Below are 25,035 nucleotides of genomic sequence, written 5' to 3'. Positions count from 1 at the left end.
CCTTCTTCCAAAATGTAACTGGCTTGTCCAAATGTGCTTTTGCATACCTCAGGCGACTCTGTTTGTGGCGTGCTTGCAGAAACGGCTTCTTTGCCATCACTCTCCCATACAGCTTCTCCTTGTGCAACGTGCGCTGTATTGTTGACCGATGCACATTGACACCATCTGCAGCAAGATGATGCTGCAGGTCTTTGGAGGTAGTCTGTGGATTGTCCTTGACTGTTCTCACCATTTTTCTTCTCTGCCTTTCTGTTATTTTTCTTGGCCTGCCACTTCTGGGCTTAACAAGAACTGTACCTGTGTTCTTCCATTTCCTTACTATGTTCCTCACAGTGGAAACTGACAGTTTAAATCTCTTAGACAACTTTTTGTATCCTTCCCCTGAACAACTATGTTGAATAATCTTTGTTTTCAGATCATTTGAAAGTTCTTTTGAGGAGCCCATGATACCACTCTTCATAGGAGATTCAAATAGGAGAACAACTTACAAGTGGCCACCTTAAATACCTTTTCTCATGATTGGATACACCTGCCTATGAAGTTCAAAGCCCAATGAGATTACAAAACCAATTTAGTGCTTTAGTAAGTCAGTAAAAAGTAGTTAGGAGTGTTCAAATCAAGAAATTGATAAGGGTGCCCATACTTTTGCACCGGTCAAATTTTGTTTAAATGCAGATTGCACATTTTCTGTTAGTACAATAAACCTCATTTCAATCCAGAAATATTACTCAGTCCATCAGTTATTAGATACATGAAACTGAAATAGCTGTTGCAAAACCCCAAATTGTTATAAAGAAAAAAGGTTAACATTAATAGGGGTGCCGAAACGTTTTCATGTGACTGTACATGGACTTAAAATGGATCCAGCACAAAGATATTCAACCATGACTAAAACCATAATTTTTAAAGTGCTGTACGCTGAGCGCTGTGTCTTGGGTTTATGTCTTTATACACAAGAATGGTATACAAATGTGCTTCTGACGTGTCCATTCAGTGCACTGAGGGAAATGTAGATGTGACGCCTGCCTGGAGCCATGGACTCAGGATCGGTGAAACAGGTGAATAGAGGCAACCACCCACAAAGCAGGAACCTGGACCCCACAACCCTTTAACCCCTATACAGGGATTTGGAATTTACGACAGGACCCAGGTGATCGCTGCCCGCGGAAGATTGTAGTCTTGAGAAGAGCAGTAACCAGGCAGGGTCAAACCCAGAAGGTAGAACAGGGACAAAAATTGTCAGGTGGGAGAGTGGTCAGATATCAGGCTAAGGGTCAAAACCGGAACTAGCAGCGAAGTACAGAAACGGCAGCCAGAAAAGTGGTCGGGTAAACAAGCTAAGGGTCAAAACCGGAGCTAGCAGCAAAGTACAGGGACAGCAGGCAGAAGAGTGGTCAGGTAGTCAAGCTAAGGTTAATATACAGGAATACAAACAAACAGCATGGCACCAGAGACTAGCAGGGATTTACAGGAGTATATTTGGCACCTCTCAACAGAAGGGAGAAAGCATAAGAGGAGTGTGGTGCCTTCCCATTGGCCCCAGCTGAAAGGTAACTACTCAGCCGGAAGGCGCACACCACCACAGTCAACCAGTGGTACTGCAGGTCCTAGTGAAACCCAGCCTAATAGATGAGCGGAGCCTGCGCCCAACAGAGCCACTGACTGCCCCCCCATCCCCAGCCTCCCCCACAGTGGTGACACGTCGTTGTCTGGTGATTGAAGCAGAAGTCGACTCTGGTGGAGACGTAACAGTAGACAGGTGTAATATCTCTGGGGAAGGTCAGTCTTCTTTCTTACATGCGCTTTTGTCTCATCTAGAGGCTACTGTTTGAAATCTCATGAAAAGACATTCAGACGTCCCTCTGCTGCAAGCATTGAGTTTGATAAGCTGGGATGCAGATGACCATGTACAACAATAGTGATAGTCCTGTTTACAAATTGCAGACTTGTTTGGCTCTGTGTGCAGCTTTAGATAGGTATTATGGATGGCTGCAGGGACTGCCTTGTTTTACATGCATGTGATGCCACAACTGATATTTTTGAAGGAGGCTCAATAGCATCTGAAAGCTTTGGTCATGGTTGTATTGGTGGTGAGTTGTTTTGTTATGTGAAGACTTTGCAAGAGGAATAGAAAGAAATTATACAGGCAAGAAAAGACTAGGAAATACAGCACTTCATTAACACATGAAGAAACATCACTGACCCCTTTAGGAAAAGTAAGCTGGCCAGCTATATGATCAAGGCTCAATCTATCCAGTGATCTCCTTGCACTTGTATTTTTGGTAACTAGGCTGCATCCACAAGTAGTAAGTGGTCGGTGTCCCATTTGCATCATCCACAAGTAATGTTTTTCATGTTCCTCCTCTATTTCTATTTACTGTCAGGCATCCGTCCATGATTGTGTGACAATGAACTATTTGTACGCTACAACTTCTGAGCCAAACTCAACTCCAACCTGGTCAAGTTTCTGTTAGTGCCGTCGCTGATGTACCACTTAGTGAACTGCACAGAATTTCGAGAAATGATGCACTCATCCTTGCTGGATGATGCCATTATTTCTTACAGAAAGGGGTGCCTTCCATGTGTCACAGGTTTAGGGTTGTGTAGCCACTCTTTCTCTTGGAATTAAGCTTGAATGTTGTTAGGTCCAGGAGGTGGATCCACTGGACCGTGCACCCCACCGGAGGCCTGGGTGCACGGTAGCCGGAGCACTAATGGGGCAGGGACAGCGTCCCACAGGGAACGGGTAGGACAAAGTCACTGGGGCCTCAGAGTTCCTGGAAACGGAGACAGTACAGGATTCCGGTACACGTGTCGGGTAGGAACGTCAGGCAATGGTACTTTTAACGGGACACGGCACAAGGGGACCTGAGCACCTAGCTCACAAGACTAAGCTTCAAGACACGTTGATCAGGCCCCCCCCCCACATAGAAAGGCCAGTCTTATATACCCAGCACAGCCCTATGTCATATACTGCTTCAGGTGTGCTGGGCCCATAAGACCAGTCAGAGTGGGCGCAGCCCGGTCCTATACAGAGGCATGAGACTAAAGGCCACTTTACACAGAGAGATAAATCTGCGACAGATCTGTGGTTGCAGTGAAATTGTGGACAATCAGTGCCAGATTTATGGCTGTGTACAAATGGAACAATATGTCCATGATTTCACTGCAACCACAGATCTGCCAAAGATGTATCTCTGTTTGTAAAGTGGCCTTAAGACTCAGAGTCAGACTCATGAGACCAGGAACAGGACGCAGGAGAGCACGAGCAGAGCGGCAGCCATGACCGGTGGACACGTGGACCTGATCAGTGGTCTCGGAGCGGTGCAGCGACGGTGAGACCGGATCAGTGGGTACGGAGCGGTGCCGGGATGGTGTGACCAGATCAGTGGGTAAGGAGCGCTGCTGGGAGACCGGGAGCGTGACAAATGTGCGTGGCTCCATAGAACAGCAACTATGGTCATATACAGTACATGTCCTTCATGGCTCACTGTGCAAAGGTTTTGTAGTAATATGTACAAGGCACTCCTGAATTCGGTAAAATATGATGATTTTTTATTATTTCATACTCAGTATAGTCAAGTCATAACTACTTGACTATACTGAGTATGAAATAATAAAAAATCATCATATTTTACTGAATTCAGGAGTGCCTTGTATATATTACTAGTTATATGGTTTGGAAACCTACCTGAGCACCCTGGTAACTAGAAATTCGGTAGAAGTGCCTTATCCTTTTTGAACTGTGCCAAGGTTTTGAACTGCAGCGATTCACCCTTGTAACCAGAATCTAGGATAAAAACAAAGTGAGCAAATACCTTGCAGTAAATAAATAGTAATAGTACATATAGATAACACGGAGTACTTTGTTGATGCTATTTTCATCAAAAGAGTATAAACCCCATCCCACCGCGACAAGGTGTAATTATAATGGTCCTTAACTCTTGTAGTTGACCCCTCTATGTGCTAGGAGCCCTCCAAAAGATGGGGGCAGAGCAGGATCCAGACCTGACTGCTTAAGCACCCCATGTAAGGGCTCGTGCGCACGTTGTGTAATTGCATGCATTTACGCTGCATATTGCACTGCAGCGTAAATGCATGCGTCCTGCGTCCCCAGCACAATCTATGAAGATTGTGCATAATCCATGCGCACGTTGCTTTTTTGAACGCAGCGATTTGGATGCTAAAATTTTGACCCAAATCCGTGCATACAAAAAAGCAGCATGTCAATTAATTGGTGCGCTTTGGATGCAGCTCCCACTCTGTCTATGGGAGAGCCAGCATCCATAGCGCATGAAATCGTCATGTAATCTGCTGAAACACTGCATCCATTACGCAGTTTTTCTGCAGCGATTTGAAGCGCACATGTGCTGTCAAATCGCTGCAGAAATTTCAGCATTTACGTGCGAACATAGCCTCAAGCTATATAGACAAAATGCAGAACTCAAAAGGGAGAGCCTTATATGTACAAAGTTCACAAAACTAAAGGAAAACCAGGAAATGAGCCAGAATGCAATGTGTAGATGCTTATTCCACATGTTATACCTGGAGAGCCAATTCATGAATAAGTAGAAGATTATTATTAGTATAAAGAAGTCCCTCCAAAATAAACAGCCACCTAGCATAGACACTATATAAATAAGTGGAGTGAAGGAAAAATATGAATATAATTATGTATCACACTCACATAGAAGAATGTCTAATTAACGACTTCCAGTATAACTAAAAAGAAATGTTTTGCAGTAATTGACCACAAAGAGTAGTACTTGCTAACGAAATTATATTTATGCGGGATAAGGTAAATTGGAGTCAGAAAATGCAAATGCCATGTGCAGGTCCTGTAGATAAACTGGATGAACTAAACCTGATACACAAAATAGTTAACACTCTATGTGTCTGCTGCATAATTGCTAGCCACACCTTGTAGATCAGGGGTGGGGAACCTCCGGCCCGCGGGCCGTATGCGGCCCGCGATGACCTTTTCTGCGGCCCCCGGGGCAGACTCCCGGTGGCTGAGGTGCTCGGGCAGCCGCTCATCTTGTCTATTGCTGGCCGACAGACAGCACTGGGGGTGGGACTTTCTCCCTCCCTCTGGCTCCTACATGCTCCTCTGTGAGATTGCAGCTATAAGCAGAGTGATGTGGGAGGGGCCTGCACGGCACTAAGAATGCTGTATAGTGCCGTGCGTTCTGCCTCTCACCCTCCCTTTCTCTGCACTCTGCCTCTGTGCTTGGCTGTTCAGGTCTAGCACCGCAGAGGAGAGAGAAGACGAGAAGGAAGCCAGCCCTTGAGCTGAGCTGCTGCATCCATCTTGCGGCAGGCAGGAACTTGTGCTGCACCTGAGGGCAACTAAGCAGCAGGTACTTATATGTGAGCTAAGTGTGTTTATATCTAATATATCAAATGTATTTGTGACTTAAAAGTCCAGTATGTATGTGTTGTGTATACGGCGTGTATGTGTGCTGTGTATACGGCATGTTGAGTGCTGTGCATGTGTGTGTGTGTGTGTGCTGTATACGGCATGTGTGTATATGGAGCGTGAGTGCTGTGTACAGTATACAGTATCTCCTGTGCATGTGTACTGTATATGGCCAGTGTGTGTCGTGGGTGGTGTACAATATGACCAATGTGTCAAGGCTGTGTGCAGTATACGGCCAGTGTGTGATTACAATGTGTGGTTTACAGCCAATGTATCAAGTTTGTGTGCAGTATACGGCCAGTGTGTCGGGGCTGTGTGCAGTATACGGCCAGTGTGTCGGGGTTGTGTGCAGTATACGGCCAGTGTGTCGGGGCTGTGTGCAGTATACGGCCAGTGTGTCGGGGCTGTGCCTGTATGTACAGTGTCTCCTGTGTGATATATATGATTTACCAATCTTATTATCATAAAGAGTTGCCTGCGCTCCAGACAAAGACAAACCTGGAAAAGCAGTTGTGAGAAGCGAACATTACAACCGCACCAAAGAGAAGCAGCTCCGGCCGCCATAGTAGGGGTGATTTAAATGTGTGACCAAATATAGCCGGGTCATTTTCAAGTTGATAATTTTTTGTGGCCCCCGAAGGTTGGCCACAAAAAAGGTAGAAGAAAGGTAGAATTTTCCAAATGGCCCCCAGCAGTAAAAAGGTTCCCCACCCCTGTTGTAGATGAACAAGATATTCATAAGAGCATGTAGTGTACCTGGAATTAAGGCAGGTTGAGTGTAGGGAATCCTTCCAGAATGCTGTCTGCTCCGATGTGCATTTCGGCTGTGCACCTTCGTTAAGAGGCAGTGACTTGCAGTGAAAGAAGAGGTTAAAAATAGGCACTGTCCAATCGGATCGCGGTATGATCCGTGATGACGCTTGTGTTGCTGTTGCCATCAGGGAAGCCCGTCGGCCTCCATGTCATATGCCAGGTGACGTCACCTGCCACTGTGGTAGTTAGAAAATAGTCAGCCATTGGCATAGGGGGGACTGAAATCATAATGTTACATAACTGACCTGCTAGATATTACAAATAGAAGTCTCCTTATCTACTTTTAGTGTGAAAGTCTGGTATAGTTTTTAGGTAAAATTTATGCAGAAATGTTAAAACACTTTTTAAGGATTTAGAAACTTTCAAGCACCCAGGGGCTATTATTTTTACAGAAGAAACTAAGGCAAATAATTTTTTAGATTCCCAGTGCTCCCATATTTGTATGCTTAGCCAATGTATATATTGGCTTGCATGATACTGTATATAAGAATATGAAGGACCTGTTCTCCTTTCTTGTAGCCACTACTTAGTTTACATTAAAAAAAGATATATAAATCCTTACTTTTTCCCCAGAGCCATGGCTTATGTGTAAATATGTAAGGAGGTGGCCATGTTCCTGCCCATGAAGGCACTGATCATACTGTCCAAATGTGATGTTTTCCTGTATAATGTAATGTGATATGTTCATGCATAATTACAAGATATAAGAATGCCATGTATATGTAGCAGTATTGGTTATGTATGATATGTAGAAATGTAAAATACTGCTATGTAGGATGTTTATCAAGGTAGCTCTGTCTGGGGCATACTACAGGAGCACAAGTGGCTAAAGGGAACCTGTCACAAGATTTGACGACTATAAGCTGCGGCCACCACCATTGGGCTCTTATATACAGCATTCTAACATGCTGTATATAAGAGCCCAGGCCGCTGTGTAGGACGTAGTACGTAATCCACACAATCCATACTAGGGTCCTGCGCAGGCGCACATTGATCTGCCCTGAGTAGAGCAGATCAAAGTATTATAGTGCGCCTCCACGGGACCTCAATGCCGGCTAGCGTGGATGACGTAGGACGCGTCATGCACCCAGGCTTCAGAAGAAGGAGGACAAAGATGGCTGAAAGAGGAGGTGCCGGTACCGGAGAATGGAGACACCTATCCGACCAGTCTGCACTGCACCACCTCTTAGGTGAGTGTTATAAAGTGATTTTTACATTCTACACAGTGGCCTGGGCTCTTATATACAGCATGTTAGAATGCTGTATATAAGAGCCCACTGGTGGTGGCCGCAGCTTATAGTCGCCAAATCTGGTGACAGGTTCCCTTTAAGTGTAGGTCTAGATTCTGTGACAGGGGTTAGTGGAGCAAGAGAAAAAGTTGTTCCTGAAAGAGCAGGGAATTAAGGCTGGGTAGTGCTCGGGAAGCAACTATGCTCTGATGAATAGAGATTCAGGCTAGTACTCTACTGCCAAATTCTCCTGAGACTTCTGGGGCACAAGACTCGAGTACAGTAGCCTATGTACTTGTGGGGGAGTACAGATCCGGAGCTGCAAGTAGGAACAAGTAAAGTTGTTTTTCATGGAACACATAAAGTGTCTTCTGATTTATATGTGTGGAGGAAGGCTTTTGAAAATGGAGGACTTGGAGGACACAGAATCCGATGGTCGGCAAGTGAGTGTAACACATCCAACACATTTCAGTGGGGACAAAACTTTTCTGTAGAGTATCAGGGTGTGATACTGTAGTTGCAGCTCCCCCACAAAAACCGCCCTTTGGCACCCTACACATGACTAATCTGCTCCAATGTACTGTGCTCTTTGCTATAGTGCTTGTGCCGTTCAGAGAATGTCTGAGATGGAATTGCATAATAAAAATGATTAAGGACCCCTAACACTATAATCTATCATTCCTTCTTTTGTGGTCTATTATCTTAGTCTGTCAATAATTGAATTGTATTGCAGTTTGCATGGAAATACTGTAAAGTTTATAATAATAATATACGTAATATACGGTAAATAGTCATATAATTCCCATGTTAAGTTTGTGAAAAATAATAAAAGTAATTTTTAATTTTTTTTTTGCAGATGACTGTACCAAGAGCTCAGAGGGATACCTGATATTCTCCGATTTTTCAGCTGATAATGTTGGTATCACACCAGATACTAGTGAAAAACATGTTATTATACCAGATACACCTCAAGACCTTCTCAGAAACAGTCTGTTATCTGATCCTTTTCAACAGGTCTTTTTTCCTGCTTCATCAAAGACAAATATAGAATACAAATATCACAGAAGGGCTGATAAACATGAAATAGCTTACAAAGGGGAGAAATCATTTTCATGTTCAGAATGCGGAAAATGTTACAATACTAAATCAAGACTTGTAAGACATCAGATAATACACACAGGGGAGAAGCCATTTTCATGTTCAGAATGCGGGAAATGTTTTAATCAGAAAACAAATCTTGTTACACATCTGAGAATTCACACAGGGGAGAAGCCATTTTCATGTTCAGAATGTGGGAAATGTTATAATGAGAAATATCAACTAATAACTCATCAGAAAATTCACACAGGGGAGAAGCCATTTTCATGTTCAGAATGTGGAAAATGTTTTAATTGGAAGCAAAATCTTGTTAAACATCTGAAAAGTCATAAGGGGGAGAAGCCATTTTCCTGTTCAGAATGTGGGAAATGTTTTACAGAAAAGTCCCATCTTGTTACTCATCAGAGAACTCACACAGGAGAGAAGCCATATTCATGTTTAGACTGTGGAAAACATTATACTGAGAAATTTAATCTTGTTAAACATCAAAGACATCACACAGGGGATAAGCCATTTTCTTGTTTAGAATGTGGGAAATGTTTTACCGATAAATCAAAGCTTCTACTGCATCAGAGAATTCACTCAGGAGAGAAGCCTTTTTCATGTTCAGAGTGTGGAAAATGTTATTATATGAAAGCTGATCTTGCTATACATCAGAGAGTTCACACAGGGGAGAAACCATTTTCTTGCTTAGAATGTGGGAAATGTTTTGCAGACAAATCAAATCTTGTTAAACATCAGAGAATTCACACAGGAGAGAAGCCTTTTTCATGTTCAGAATGTGGGAAATGTTATTGTAGGAAATCTGATCTTGCTACACATCAGAGAATTCACACAGGGGAGAGGCCATTTTCTTGCTCAGAATGTGGGACATGTTTTGCAGACAAATCAAATCTTGTTCGACATCAGAGAATTCACACAGGAGAAAATCCTTTTTCATGTTCAGAGTGTTAAAAAAGTTATAGTACAAAATCTGATCTTGCTTTACATAAGACAATTCACACAGGGAAGAAGCCATTTTCTTGCTCAGAATATGGCAATTGTTTTACAGATAAGTCAAGTCTGGTATCACATCAGATAAGTTACTCGGGCAATCAGGAGTTTTCATGCTCTTAATGTGGAAAATATTTTAAACGAAAATCTTTTTTAATTTTGCATCAAAGATATCACGGATAGCAAAAGCCATAATCATGTTCAAAATGTGGGAAATGTTTTACAGTAAAACAGCACCTTGTTAAACACCAAAGACCTCACACAGGGAAGAAGCCATATTCATGTTTCAAGTGTGAAAAATGTTTTACAGAGAAATACAGTCTAGTTAGATTTTTATTTAACTCACACAAGGTAGAAACCATGTTAATGTTCACAATCTAGGAAATGTTTTTATAGGAGAACAAATGTTCAACATCTGGAAACACACACACAGGAAAGTAGCTATTTACTTTTTTGTTTTATTGACAAAATGTAAAAGAAAAAACACAAGTTATGGTAAAGACTAAAAAAGTAAGGGAAAACAATTTAAAGCATTGAATGATTATTAGAAAATGCAACCATTTGCTATTGAAAACTAACTAATATCCAAATAATACACATACAGTATTTTCTGGATTGTAAGAAACACTTTTTCCCCTCCAAAACTAGGGGTAAAATGGGGGTGCATCTTACAAAATGGATATGGCTTACCGGGTCTGCGGTGGTGGAGCGGGGTCATAGAAGGCAGGGTGTCACGTCCCCACCAGAGTCCGCTCCTGCGACTTCTGCTTCGGTCACCAGGCGATGCTGTATTCCCGCCGTAGACAGTGCTGGTGATAGGGGAGAAGTCATGCCAGTGCCTCTAGTGGGCTTAGCTGGGTTTCCCTGGGACCTGCAGTACCACTGACTGACTGTGGTGGCGTGTATCTTCCAGCTGAAGTTACCACCTTTCAGCTACAGCCAATGGGAAGACATCATACCCTTCTAATTCCCCCTCCTTGTCTGCTGGTCCCACGAGATATAGTTTTGAAGTTCTGCTTGTTTCTGGTTCTCCCTTTCCTCTGACTATTGATCCCTGTATTTTAACCCCTGCCTGCTCTCTGACTAATTTCCTGCCTGCCGTTTTTGTACCTCGCTGCCATCTCCAGTTTTGAACTCAACCTGATTTCCTGACCACGCTCCTGTCTGTCAATTTTGCCCCCTTTCAGTTTCTCCTGGTTTGACCCTGCTTGACGACTACTCTCCTCTGGACTGCAGCCTTCCACAGGTAGCGATCTCCGGGGCCCTGTAGCAATTCCAAATCCCTGTATAGGGGTTAAAGGATTTTGGGGTTCTCAGGATCCTGCTTAGTGAGCGGCTTTCCTCTAACCTGTCCGTAACACCCATTTTGAGACTGTGGTTTCAGGCAGGCGTTACACAGGGTCGTCGATACTGAGGGCTCGGAGGAGCAGTGTAGCGGCTGAGAAGTGTCACAGGACGGGTTCGGTGGTGTCGCGGAAGCGAGCGCCATTGATTTGCAAGCGGACTGCAGGGGTGTCCCTGCAGTGGAGCGACTCAGGAGGGTCACTGGATGGGGTGTCTGTGCGGTGGGTGCATTGAGTTGACAGTGGGCTCCATTGAATCGCCCGCAGTTAACGCAATGGACTTCAAGCAAATGGTCGCGGAGGCGAGGCGTGCGCAGTTTCACTCAATGGACTTCAACACAATTGCCGCAAAGTTCTATCTGCGCACGCGTTTCCTTCCCGGCCTTTTTCTTGAAGTCCAACTTGTCAACCACGGACGATTCAATGGAGCCTGCATTCAGCTCAATGGCACCTTCCGCCGAGACACCCCGTCCTGTGACTCTCCACTGCAGTGACACTGCCGGTAGATTAAGGGCGCCCACCGCCGCTGCGACACCCCCGCAGCCACAGCAGATTAATGGCACCACCGAGGTGGTCGCCTACCCTCCTGAGCCTCAACACCCCCTCCTCTGAGCCTGCAGCATCGCTCTGCTTTCTGTGACCTTCCTGAGCCGCTCTACCACTATTGCCCCCCCCTGGTTAGCAGTAGGATTAAGACACACAGGGATTATAAGACAGACCCTCATTTTAACATTAAAAATTATATTTTCCTATTTTTCTCCTCTAAATTTGGGATGCATCTTATAATCTGGTGCGTCCTATAAAACGAAAAATACGGTATATTGTACGATGGCCACCGGACAGCTCCTCAAGGGTGATATGTATCACAGAGGTGATTATCCTCTGTGATGTAAGCCTGGAAACAAGCTCCATTTTCATAAAGGATTGAGGGTGTTAATAGGGCTGACAAGGGTCAGGTTTACGAGCAGTCAGAGAGATGGGAAGGACTCACTGCTAACATATCCCATCTTGGGGTGTGGTACTTCAAGTAAATGGAGACCTGTAGTCTCCAGTCTGTGTATCTATGTGGAGGTGTGCAGAGCGCCAGCAGTTTTATTTTTGTTAAGGATCCTGACACTATCCTGAGCAGGTGGACCCCGCAGTATCATATGAACTTGTTATTTTGTTTTACTGTTTATTTTAATACCTGGAAAAGGCTGTTTACGTTTATCTTATTGGGCAGTTTATAAAGATTAAATATACCAGATGACATTTAAATAGTTTCTGTGTTTACCTCAACAAGCAGCCAAGTGACTTGCATTACTACAATTGGTGCTAGAAGTGCAGGTAAGCTTCTCAGGAGCACGTGTGTGACTGCTGCGGACGAACCGCATGTTTTGGGTAAAAGCGACTGAAGGACTAAATATAGACAGCATGGAGGAGCTGAGCAATTAGCTATTACAAGCCAATGTGTAGGAGCAGCAACCTCAGCGGGAGACTAATAAGTAGCTCATACAGGCCAATCTGCAGCAAGCTCAACAGCAACCCCAGCAGCAACAGCTAGCCCAGAAGGAAACAAACCGTTGTTGCAACGTGTCCAGCAATAGCAGCAGCAGGCACTGAAGGAGCAGGTGAAAGTCCTAGCAGAGCCAGTCCATGGCCGGGCAACTGTCCCATCCCCAAGTCAACGTGATGACTCACATGTCCTGAATGCGGTAAGCAGAGCCATACAAAAGATGACCCCGGTGGTCTATATTGAACATCCTTTTTTATGGTGTTTAAAAGGATTGCAGAATGGGAGAAACTGCTTTTGGAGCAGTGAGTGGAGTGGCTGGCTCCACATCTGACTGGAGAGCCACAAAAGGACTATTGGCATGCTTAGCAACTGTCAGGGCACAATGGGTGCTCCATTGGGCATATCACACAGACAAACTTCCCTGCTCCCAAATGTTTGACTTGATGCGTTTAGTCCAAAAGTGGTTGCAGCTGGAGTCCTCCACCCTAGCACAGATAGTGGAGCAGGTTGTCATTGACCGATTCATTCACTCCTTTCCAATGCTGCTGCAGTTGTGGGTTGCCCAGGATGATCCCCGGAATGCTAATGACCTGATGGGCTTGGTAAAAAAGGTGAAAGGCAGATCAGAGGTCCATGGGGAAACCAGGGGTCAAAGCATTGCCATTCTTGAAATACAAAAGGGAGGCCGACACCCACAAAAAGGGTACTAGAGCCACAAGTGACGTGCTTTCAAGCATGGCTGAGCTATTGCGAAGCCTTTACCAAATAATGTAATTTGTTGGAGGTGTCACAGCCCAGGTCACATAGCTGCCCATTAACCCATGACCAAAGAGCCGATGAATTGCATCATGGGTGCAATCTTTGTAGTATGCCTATCCGCGCTCTGCAGTGTCGACTCTCAACCTGGTGAGGGGTCGCAGGCCTGTCCTGTGTCAATAAACGGAGTGCAAATTATGGGAATATTGGGCTTGGTGAGTTTGGTGAAACAGGTAAGGGATACATTCACTGGCTGATTCTGGGAAAACCGGTGGGTGTCTGCTAAATCTACAGAGATACTAAGGACTACCTTGTGGCTAGAGTGGCCATCGCGACAAATTGTGCCACTGTATCTCCTGAGGTCGACGTTATTAAGGACTTATTTCACCTGGTTTTTGGCGGGACTTTGCCTTTTTCTGGAACTTGTGGGGGTGCCTTTTTACTGCAGTGAGCCAGGTTACCCTTTAAGAAACCTCACTGCAGCTGGAGCCTGATGGGGTTCCCTTTTGTGTATTTGTGGGCGATGAGAAAGAGGCAGCATTCTCAGAGGCCATGCCTTAGCTGGGGTTGTCCGGTGGAAACATTGACACTGCCCAACTTAGGGACGTAACCCTTAAAGGGACATATAATAATGTTACGGTTCTACATGAGATTGCCCAGAAGCTGAGGGCAGATACCAGGTACCCCTACTTCACTGTAAATGGACACTTGTTATATTGGGCTACCAAGCAGAGAGGTAAAGTAATAGAGCAACTGTTTTTACCATGGCCCTATAGACAAAAGGTATTAAATCTGTCCCATTCTAATGTCTTTGGTGGTCATCTGGGCATAGACAAAATCCAGTTGCAGAAACTTCAGAGATTATACTGGACTGGAAGTCGCTTAGAGATTATGAACTATTTCAGGTAATGTACCACCTGCCAGCTAACTGGTTGAGTTGCTCACTTCCATAGTTCCTTACTGCCGTTACTTATCATAGTTTGACCAAATTGCTTTGGAGTTAGTGGGACCTCTGGTAAGACATTGGTGTACCATCCACAGACAGACGGCTAGAAAGGTTCAAGAAAACTTTAAAGGCCCTGCTCCAGAAGGTAAGTAAGTAAAATGGCTAGGACAGGGATTGCCTACTGCCATATCTGATGTTCTCTTTAACCTCTTCACGACACATGATGTGCTGGGTACGTCATGGATCATGGGAGGTTAAGCCCTGTGGCCTGCCGTGGGAAGTCCGCGGTAATCTGCACACATATCAGCTGATTTCAACAGCTGACACGTGTGCCTGCTAGTCGCGAGTGGAATCGTGTTCCACCCGTGACTATTAACTCCTTACATCTCACTGCCAATAACTGGCAGCGAGATGTATATGCGCGCCGCCATAATGGTAACTTTCCCGTCCCCATCGAAAATCACGTGACTTTCGGTGGTTGCCATGATAGCACAGGGTCATGTGATGACGCCTGTAGCTATCATGAGTCAGTTGCTTTTACACCTGGCAGACTGCGCTGTGTAAATAGGAGAGCTCCTTTTCTACAGTTCTCAGCTGTGTTGCTGTGATCTGGAGAAATGGAAGAGCGATCAGATTGCTGATCGTTATAGTCCCCTAAGAGACCTGGTAAAGTAAAAAAAAAGTTAAAAGTTTTAAAAAATGTAAAAAAAACCCCAAAACCTTAAAGTTCAAATCACTCCCATTCACCCCATTGATAATTAAAGAGTTAAAAAAATATACACATATTTAGTATCACCGTGTTCAGAAATGCCCGATCTATCAAAATATAAAATCAATTAATCTGATTGGTAAACAGCGTAGCAGCGAAAAAATTCCAAACCCCAAAATTACGTTTTTTGGTCGCCGCAAATTTTGCGCAAAATGCAATAACAGGCGATCAAAACGTAGCATCTGCGCAAAAATGGTATTGTTAAAAACGTCAGCTCAAGAAGCAAAAAATAAGCCATCACTGAGCCATAGATCCAGAAAAATGATAACTCTATGGGTTTCAGAGAATGGCACAAAATGTGTGACACTTTTTTTGGACAAACTTGTGAATTTTATTTAACTCCTTAGATACAAGTAAGCCTATACATGTTTGGTGTCAACAAACTCGCACCGACCTCAGGCATCATAGTGACATATCAGTTTTACCATATAGTAAACATGGTGAATAAAATATCCCAAAAACTATTGTGAGTACAACTCATCCCGCAAAAAAAAGAGCCCTGATATGGGCAGATTGACTGAAAAATAAAAAAGTTACGGCTCTCGGAAGAAAGAGAGGAAAACCCCTGAAAAACGCAAAAACGCCTGGGGGTGAAAGGGTTAACATCAGCCCCAACATCCAAGCACTGTCCCACTTCCTCCTCCAGGAGGGAACGCTGGCGCACTCATCCTTCTGGTCGCTTTACAGTGGTGTCGGATCCTGCTTCTGCCTTCGGCTCCCAGAACCTGCAGACACGATGCAGGTCCCTCAGGAGCGCACTTAGGGCACTTGCTCCTGCTCTCTTAAAGGGCAAGCATGCCATAACCTGGAAGTGCATCTCAGCTGGTGGCTGAGAATCATTAGGTATTTAAGGCATCCTCCCCCTATGGGAGGTGCGTGAACAATGTGATCATACTCCTAGACACACTTACTAGTTGCCTGGTCCCATTCCCAGTTTCCTGTTACTGTTATTAGTTCTGATAATCCGTACCTGTGTTCCAGAATCTGCCATACTTGTTGTACCTGCTAGAACCTGCCTCTAGTCTTCCTCTCTATTCCAGCCACCCTGCCTGGATCTGTGTTCATGACTGCACTCTCGACCCTGGGGTCAGTTGCCACGGAACCGAGAGATACTGTGTAGTGGCACCTGGCAGCTACTTTCCAGCACAAGCCTAATCTCACCAACAGAGGCTCTAGTGAATCTGAAGTAGTCACTTAGGGTGAGCCCGATCCTGTTGCACTGTGGGTCCACACCAGCGTGACATTCATCATTAGATAAGATCCCCAGGCCTCTACGGGGTTTTCTCCATTTGAACTCCTTTAGGGCCGACATGCTTGTGGTCTCCTAGACATAGCGAAGGAGATGAGGGTAGGGTCCCTATAGGAGCATCATCAAACAAGTGGCACAGATGCAGAAAATTATTGTAAACGTGATGCCTATCGTGAAGGAAAGACTTCTCCAGGCGCCAGAGGCCCAGGCGAGGGTCTACAATTGATAGGTAAGGGTGAGACTATGCAGTCCTGAAGACTGAGTGTTAGTGTTGATTGATTAGTTGATTCCTATGGTGGAGAGAAAATTTCTGGCCAAATGACTGGCCATGCGAAGTGGTAGAAAAACTTGGGGAAGTGAACTATAAGGTCCACCAGCCTGGAAGACAAAAGCCCTATCAAGTAGACCATATCAACCTGATCAAGATGTATTATAAATTTGAACAGAATACACATCTCAGTCATTTTTTATCTAAATCTCAAAAAGATCACTCCATAATAGCATAAGAACCAGAAAGGACAGGAGTTTTTGCAAGGCAGAATAAAGAATTTTATTGATACAAAAATCACAAGTAAACACATATGAAAAAACACGTAAAGGTTAAAATAGTGCTATAGGGGGGAGACGTGGGACAGAAAAGCATGCTCATATAAATATCAGAAACATGCGTATATACATCAGGCTTAAATAAGTTATAAAGTGCAATCATATAATAAGCCTTACTTCAATTGCTTACCCATTGTTAAAAGAGCGTCGCTAATGTGTCGCTAAAACGTCCCACAAGTCAGAAAAACCCTTCCAACGCGCGTTTCGCGTCGCACATCTCAGCTTCTTCAGGGAGGGCCGCCCTGAGGTAGCTGAGATGTGGGACGCGAAACGCGCGTTGGATGGGTTTTTCTGACTCGTGGGACGTTTTAGCGACGCATTAGCGACGCTCTTTTAACAATGGGTAAGCAATTGAAGTAAGGCTTATTATATGATTGCACTTTATAACTTATTTAAGCCTGATGTATATACCCATGTTTCTGATATTTATATGAGCGTGCTTTTCTGTCCCACATGTCTCTGGGTGTCTCACCCCTATAGCACTATTTTAACCTTTACGTGTTTTTTCATATATGTTTACTTGTGATTTTTGTATCAATAAAATTCTTTATTCTGCCTTGCAAAAACTCCTGTCCTTTCTGATCAAAATGTAGTGAGACAGGGAGCTGGTTTAAACTCAGTGTATGGTAGTCAATCCTGAAGCCGATATCGATGATGTCACAGTGGCAGAGACACTGTCACTGGAGCAGAAACATCATTGCCGGGAAATGCTCTAGTGAAACTGACACGTGTTTTCTGAATTACCGAGATCTCGTGGAACATGAGATTCTTATGGAACCTCACGTGAGGGTGAACTTGAAGCAATACCAGATCCCTGAGGCCTGTGCTGATTTTAGAAGAGGTGAAACAAATGTTGAACTTGGGAGTCATTTCAGGAAGCCAATGGCAATTAGAGATTCTGCAATGACTATCAGAAGGTGAATGAAGTATTCGTTGTGTATCCGATGAGTATCTGATGCCTCATGTTCATGAGCTAATTGAGAAGCTAGGGCCAGCATGCTATGTTGCCATTTTTGACCTAACGAAATTGTACTAGTAAATACCCCTGTCCCAAGATGCTAAGGAGAAGAGGGCCTTCTCTACGCCTGACTGGGGCTTTCAGTAAACACAGATACTGTTCGGGTTGCAAGGAGCTCCAGCCAGCTTCCTGAGGGCTATGGACCGGATCCTAGCTCCCCACAAGAAGTACACAGCGACATACCTAGACAATGTTGTGATTTTCAGAATAGAGTGAGGAAGTCATCTAAGAAAAGTTCAAGTGATGTTTGATGCTCTAAGGAAGGCAGGGTTTTCTATAACTGAAGAAGTGTGGAAGAAGTGTGCCATTTGGAAGGAGAAGGCCCACTATCTAGGCAATATAGTAGGTAGGAGTTGAAGCCATTCAGAATTGGCTCAATTCAGGGCTTTTGTTGAGATTGTGAGATACTACGGACGGTTTATCCTAAACTTCGCCATGATTGCCGCACCCCTGATTGAACTTGTTAAAGGTAAAAAGTAGGCTATGGCTAACTGGACTTTAGAAGCGGTTACGGCTTTTCAAGAATTAAAGGTAGCCCTCTGTAAACAGCCAATCTTGGTGGCACCCAACTTCAAGAAGGAATTTGTGGTCCACACAGATGCCTCAGAGCTTAGATTTGGGGCGGTTTTGTTTCGGGAGGTAAACAGTAGAGTTGAGTGAGTACCTAACTATTTGTACTCACTATACTCATAACGAGTACTGTGTAATATTCGCGTATTCGTTCCAAATAGCATGTGCAGTGCAAGTCAATGGGGAAATCTTGCAAATTAACGAGTAACCTGAATGCCGCACTATTTGCTACTCGCACTAATAGCATGGCATTCGAGTCACTCATTACTTTGCAAGTTTTTCCCCGTTGACTTGAACTGCACACGCTATTTGGAACGAATATGCGAGTATTAGACAGTACTCGCTATTAGTATAGCAAGTACGAATAGTTAGATACTCGCTCAACTCTACTAAACAGAGAACATCCAATACTCTACATGAGTGGGAAACTGTCGTCCAGCAAAAATAACTATTCTATCCTGAAGAAGTAGTGCTTGGCTATTAAGTGGGAGGTTCACACATTAAAGTACTACCTTTTATATCGATGTTATGCTTAATAGGAGAGAGACACTGCAAGGCCAGCACCAAACCAGCAAATGCACAGCCACAGACAAAAGCTAGGCAAGCCTTTAAAGGCTGGAATATTCTTCACCCAGCTCACAGTAAATGGGAGGGGGACTTTGACAAAAACTTTCTCGGCTGCTGTCCCCGGACAGCTGGTGTCTGGTTTTGCAGACTGAGTATTGTCAAACACCTAGAAAATGACTCTCAAAGAAACACAAGAAGTGTAGTAAATCAAAGGGATAAAACAAATTAGAGAGATCAAATCCAAATGGAGGAAGACAAACAATACTTGTACCACTCACCACTACTACCATGCATGAACTGCAATAAACAGCATTGACCTGGGCTGGGAAAAGGGTTGAAATAGTCCGTCTCATGCTGGACGAGATGATCAGGTGTTGGATATCTTCCAATCACTCCCAAAAAAACACTCCCTCTAACCAGCACAGCAGAATGGACATGCAATGCCTGCCTGGAACCACAGACTCAGACTGGTTGTCACGGACAGGCTAGAGGATAACCGCTCACAAAGCAGGACCCCGAGAACCCTTAAACCCTTTAACCCCTATACATGGATTTGGAATTACTGCAAGGCCCCGGAGATCGCTACCTGTGGAAGGCTGCAGTCCAGAGGAGAGTAGTAGTCAGGCAGGGTCAAACCAGGAGATGCAGAACAAGGCCAAAATCAACAGACAAGGACGTAGTCAGGAAAACAAGCAGATGTCAAATCCGGATCTGACAGCGAGGTACAAAAACGGCAGGCAGAAGAGTAGTTGTGACGCCCTGGCAAAACCAGGCAGTCACACAATAGGCCCCCGCATAACACCTTCCCTCACAGGGTTACATTCAGCAGACCTGAAACCCTAGTCACCCCCCTTAGGGCAAGACAGGCACACTAGTGGGCGGGACCAGGCGGTTAGGGAACACCCACCTAGGGGTCTAGACAGTAGATCAGTTTTAGAAATTGAGCTTGAATATCAAGTTGAGAGGAGTGGAAGGCTGGGGCTAGGTGTAGCTCCAGCGGAGGTGAAGCTCAAGTTGACTGGTGCCAGGGTCGGAGCCCTGGTACCTTGGCTAGGTGGCAGACGGTGGTCCCCGTCAGCAGGCGATGGGAAGACGGCAGCCGGAGATCAGAAGTGGACCGGGACAGGGTTGGAGCCCGCCGGTACCGACACCAGAGACCCGACCCGGAAACCGAGCACAGAGGGGGTACTTGGACTCTGAAGCCAAGACCGGAACCAACGGCCTAGCTAATTAACCAATTGAGGGCACAAACGGAGTACGGCCAACCCCGTACAACTACGTCCCCCTTTTCATTTGGCGTGTCTGCGTAACCCCTGGGTCCGGAGGATCCCTCGAGCCACACAGCGGGTCCAGACCCGAGCAGCTCGGCTGCTACAGGCGTGGGGGCGACACATAGTCAAAGAACAGGCAGAGGTCAAAACACAGGGATCACTATACAAAAAAGAGTGGGAACCAGAAAGCAGAAATACAAAACTATCTCTGGCAGACACCAGCAGACAGGAGGGAGAAATAGAAGGGTGGGGTGTCTTTCCATTGGTTGTAGCTGAATGGTGGTAACTTCAGCTGGAAGACACATGCCACCTACAGTCAGCTAGTGGTACTGCAGGTCCCAGGGAAACCCAGCTTAGTGGATGACCGCAGCCTGCACCCACCAGAGCCACTGACATCAACTCCTCTCCTATCACCTGCACACTCCATGGCGGGAACATGGCGCTGCCTGGTGATCAAAGCAGAAGTCACAGGAGCGGACTCGGGTGGTGACGTGACAAAATACAATCCCACCACTTACTAGTACGAGACACCTGCAGCATCCTGCGTTGCCTGGCAACTGAGGAACACAGTGTCCTATATTCACCGGGCAGTTAAACCAGTGACAGACATGGTGTCCTGCGTCCACACACACCCCACCACTCCACTATGCGCAGCTCCCTCAGATTGAGACGGGTTACCTGTGTTTGTAGAACTCCACCCCCAATGCAAACAGACCCCTTCCTGGTAAATGGGGGGAGGGTGGACGGTGTTCCCTTTTGGGCCTGCAGGATAATGGCAACGCTACTGACCAGAGTTGTGCTACACCAGACCAGATTTGCTTCCAGAGGGAAGCACTGAACTACCATTCCTAACAGTACCCTCCTCCCTAAGGCTACTTTCACACATCAGTTTTCTGCATTCAGGCACAATCCTTTTTTTTCCTGATCCAACGGATCCGGCAAAAAATGTAAAAACCGTATGCACCGGATCCGTTTTTTAACGTTTACAAAAACGGATCCGGCAGCCGCATCCATTTTTGCCGCATTGCGCCGGATCCGGTGTCCATAGACTTCCACTGTAAAACACGCCGTATTGCGCCGTATTCGGCGCGATGCGGTTTTTTTGCCGGACAAAAAAACGTTACAAGATACGTTGCCTCCGGCCGCCGCTTTAATTAATTTTGCCGCATCTGGAAAAAAACGGATGCAACGCAAAGCCATCAGGCACAATCCGGAAACAATGCAAATCTATGGGGATAAAACGGATGCGGTACCGGATCCGTTTTACCCGTTTTTTTCCGGATTGTGCCTGATGGAAAAAACCTGATGTGTGAAAGTAGCCTAAGAGAGACTTCTGGGCTCTCACCACTCTTTTTGTCTGGAAACACTTTGTGGAACTCAGCGATGAGATGGTTGGCATTCATTTTACCTCTCAGGACCAAAGACCTGTCCTCTGTAACATACCCTTTCCAATGAAATGCAGTGGTAAAAGAAGCACTTGCTACATTTTAGTTGTTAGATGGACATTCCCATTAAGTTTCTTGGTCAGGGCACCGGTGATGTTACGAGAAATGTTCTGGTGTAGAGCAGGGGCGGGCTAGGCCGAGGGGCGAGGGGCAATTGCCCCCCGGGCTGCTCTCCCAGGTATTGTAGAGGGCCGGCCGCCTGCTGCATAATGTCATTATAACACACATGGCCGCGCACAGTGAATTGCGCGCGGCCGTGTCTCGTGTACTGTGGCCGGGCACACTGACACTTCTACAGGCAAATGACCGGCCGTATAGTTCAGGAGACCGGCCGCTCGCAGTGCACAGTGCGCGGCCACGTGTGCTATAATGACGTCATGCAACACGCGCTGCCTCCATCCAGCCGAGGAGCATCAGACAAGGTTTGCTACTACATCCCAGTTTCTAGGAGCTGCCTGGGTAGTGGGCGTGACCGGCTTTGTTAGTGGGCGTGGCCATGTTTCCTCCCGTCCACTATAATCATGCAGGCTGCGCCCCCCCACCTACCCTCCTTCCCCCCCTGTGCCCCCCTGCACCCGCCTGAACCTCCCATCTGGAGGTCTTACCTCAGACCCCCGCTTCTATTATAAAGAACTCCAGGACACCTAAAGTTTCTTTCTGTTTTCAGCTGTATTGCTGAGGCCCCGCCCCCTAAGGATCACATGAGTGTGACGTCACCACAGGTCCTTTAGCCCGTGGGATTTGATTTTACCATCAAAGAAGTCTGTGGCTGCACGGGAGAGAAGAAGAGAGAAGTGTCCCCCAATCATCAAAAGTAAAAAGCCCCCAGTATGTGTCCGAGTGTATAGGATTGTGTCTGTGTATGAATTTTTGTATGTGAATGTTTTCAAATATGTATACACTTCTATGTGACTATATCTGTGTGTGTCTGTGTATGTGTGTGTGTATGTATACAGCTGTACGCAGGAGTGTGTATATGTATACGGCTGTACGCGGATGTGTGTGTGTATGTGTATACGGCTGTACGCGGATGTGTGTGTGTGTATACGGCTGTACGCAGGGGTATGTCTGTGTACGGCTGTACGCAGGTGTGTGTGTGTCTATGTGTATACGGCTGTACGCGGATGTGTGTGTGTATACGGCTGTATGCAGGTGTCTGTATGTGTATACGGCTGTACACAGGTGTGTGTGTCTATGTGTATACGGCAGGATGCAGGGGTGTTTATGTGTATATGGCTGTACTCAGTGGTGTGTGAATACGGCTGTACGCAGGGGTGTGTGTGTGTGTATGTGTATATGGCTGTATGCAGGGGTGTGTGTATGTGTACACTGCTGTACGCAGGGGTGTGTGTGTGTGCATACGGCTGTACGCAGTTGTGTGTCTATGTGTATACGGCGGTACGCAGGGGTGTTTATGTGTATATGGCTGTACTCAGTGGTGTGTATACGGCTGTACGCAGGAGTGTGTATGTGTATATGGCTGTACTCAGTGGTGTGTGTATACGGCTGTACGCAGTGGTGTGTATGTGTATCTGGCTGTACTCAGGGGTGGTGTATACGGCTGTACGCAGTGATGTGTGTGTATGTGTACACTGCTGTACGCAGGGATGTGTGTATACGGCTGTACGCAGGTGTGTGTGTCTGTGTATACGGCGGTACACAGGGGTGTTTATGTGTATGTGTATATGGCTGTAGTCAGGGGTGTGTGTATACGGCTGTACGCAGGGGTGTGTGTGTGTGTGTGTGTGTATGTGTATATGGCTGTACTCAGGGGTGTGTGTATACAGCTGTACGCAAGGGTTTGTGTGTATGTGTATACGGTTGTACGCAGGGGTTTGTGTGTATGTGTATACGGCTGTACGCAGGGGTGTATGTGTGTTTGTGTGTGTGTGTGTGTATACGGCTGTACGCAGGGGTGTATGTGTGTGTGTATATGGATGTATGCAGGGGTGTGTGTGTATGTGTATACGGCTGTACTCAGGGGTGTGTGTATGTGTATATGGCTGTACGCAGGGGTGTATGTGTGTGTGTATACGGCTGTACGCAGGGGTGTATGTGTGTGTGTGTATACGGCTGTACGCAGGGGTGTATGTGTGTGTGTGCATGGCTGTACGCAGGGGTGTGTGTGTATGTGTATACGGCTGTACTCAGGGGTGTGTGTATGTGTATACGGCTGTATGCAGAGGTGTGTATATGTGTATACGGCTGTACGCAGGTGTGTGTGTGTGTGTGTGTGTGTGTGTGTGTGTGTGTAGGTGTATACCGTGTCGGTGTATATGTCTATATATGTGTACACATCTCTGTACTGTAATTTTACAGTCCGTGTTTCTGGGGTTGTGTATGTGTGTAAGATGCCTGTATGTGACGCTGCCTGCCCACCATCAGAGTTCACAGTGTTTTGGATTCAGAGTGTTTTCGCTGCATTGTACAGTACAAGCCCAGTGGATGGGTTTTGTACAAATCCTGTGTACACTGTACGTGTACAGCCCACAGCGAAATCTGACTTGTGGTGCTGCTTCCCGAGCCCTGGCATGTCAATTTATTGCTGTGTAGCCACAAGTGTCTCCACAGAGAGATCAGAAGAGAGACCACAGCGGCCCGATCCCTGACTGTGGGCACAGGCTGCTGTGGTCCCTGCGGAGAGCACTCGTGGCCCTGCAGGAGGGGACATGCTGCGTCCAGGACACACCATGTCTAGACCGTGGGCATGTAGCCTTATACTGCATTGTGTATGTGTAAAACATTTGTATCTGTAGGACACAACACTAAATCTATACGGGTGAGTGCCCACCATCAGGCGTCCTCACGGTCTGGAGACGCAGCGTGCTTTCTCTGGTGGAGACACTAGGCTCCTGGGCGGGAGATCGCGCTGTCAGTGCACACCATCAGGCGTCCTCATGGTCTGGACGCAGCGTGCTTTCTCTGCTGGAGATGCTAGGCTCCTGGGCGGGTGAACGCGCTGTCCGTGCATACCATCAGAGTGACTGTCAGCGGATATTCGCTATATTCTCCCGCTCAGAGCACTAGCATCGCTGTTAGAATAAATTGACTTGCTGAGGATAGGAAAGCAGCGCCACAGGTCAGTTTATGGAGCGTCCAAAAGAGCCCAGGGGGCCGGAGATTTCTATAAATCCATCCACTGTGCCTGTGCTGTACAATGCAGCATTTTGGACTGTGAAAACCACTCTGCATCCAAGACGCTGCCGACACTGATCGTGGGCACGCAGCACTAAGGGCTTGTTCACATATGTGTTAGGGAATGTCATTTGTCTTTCCATGTTTATGAAAAGAAGTGAAATTAACCCCTGCAGTGTGAGGTAGCTATGTCACCACCTTATGGCCTCCTTCACGTGTGTGTGTGTATGTGGTATGTGTTGTGTCCGTTTTTTTCACGGTTACAACGACTACCCATTATAATCTATGGTGCTGCTCACATGTCCATGTGTTT

General features: G+C 46.0%; 1 pseudogene; it reads left to right on the top strand.

Annotated features, from left to right (window-relative positions):
• LOC142312851 (uncharacterized) overlaps window positions 1-25,035 on the top strand; it is a 102,111-nt pseudogene that overhangs the window by 16,606 nt on the left and 60,470 nt on the right.

Source organism: Anomaloglossus baeobatrachus, chromosome 5 (genome assembly GCF_048569485.1).
Source record: "Anomaloglossus baeobatrachus isolate aAnoBae1 chromosome 5, aAnoBae1.hap1, whole genome shotgun sequence".
NCBI lineage: Eukaryota > Metazoa > Chordata > Amphibia > Anura > Aromobatidae > Anomaloglossus > Anomaloglossus baeobatrachus.
The sequence above is the reverse complement of the archived record's forward strand: the minus strand, read 5'-3'. Positions and strand labels throughout refer to the sequence as shown.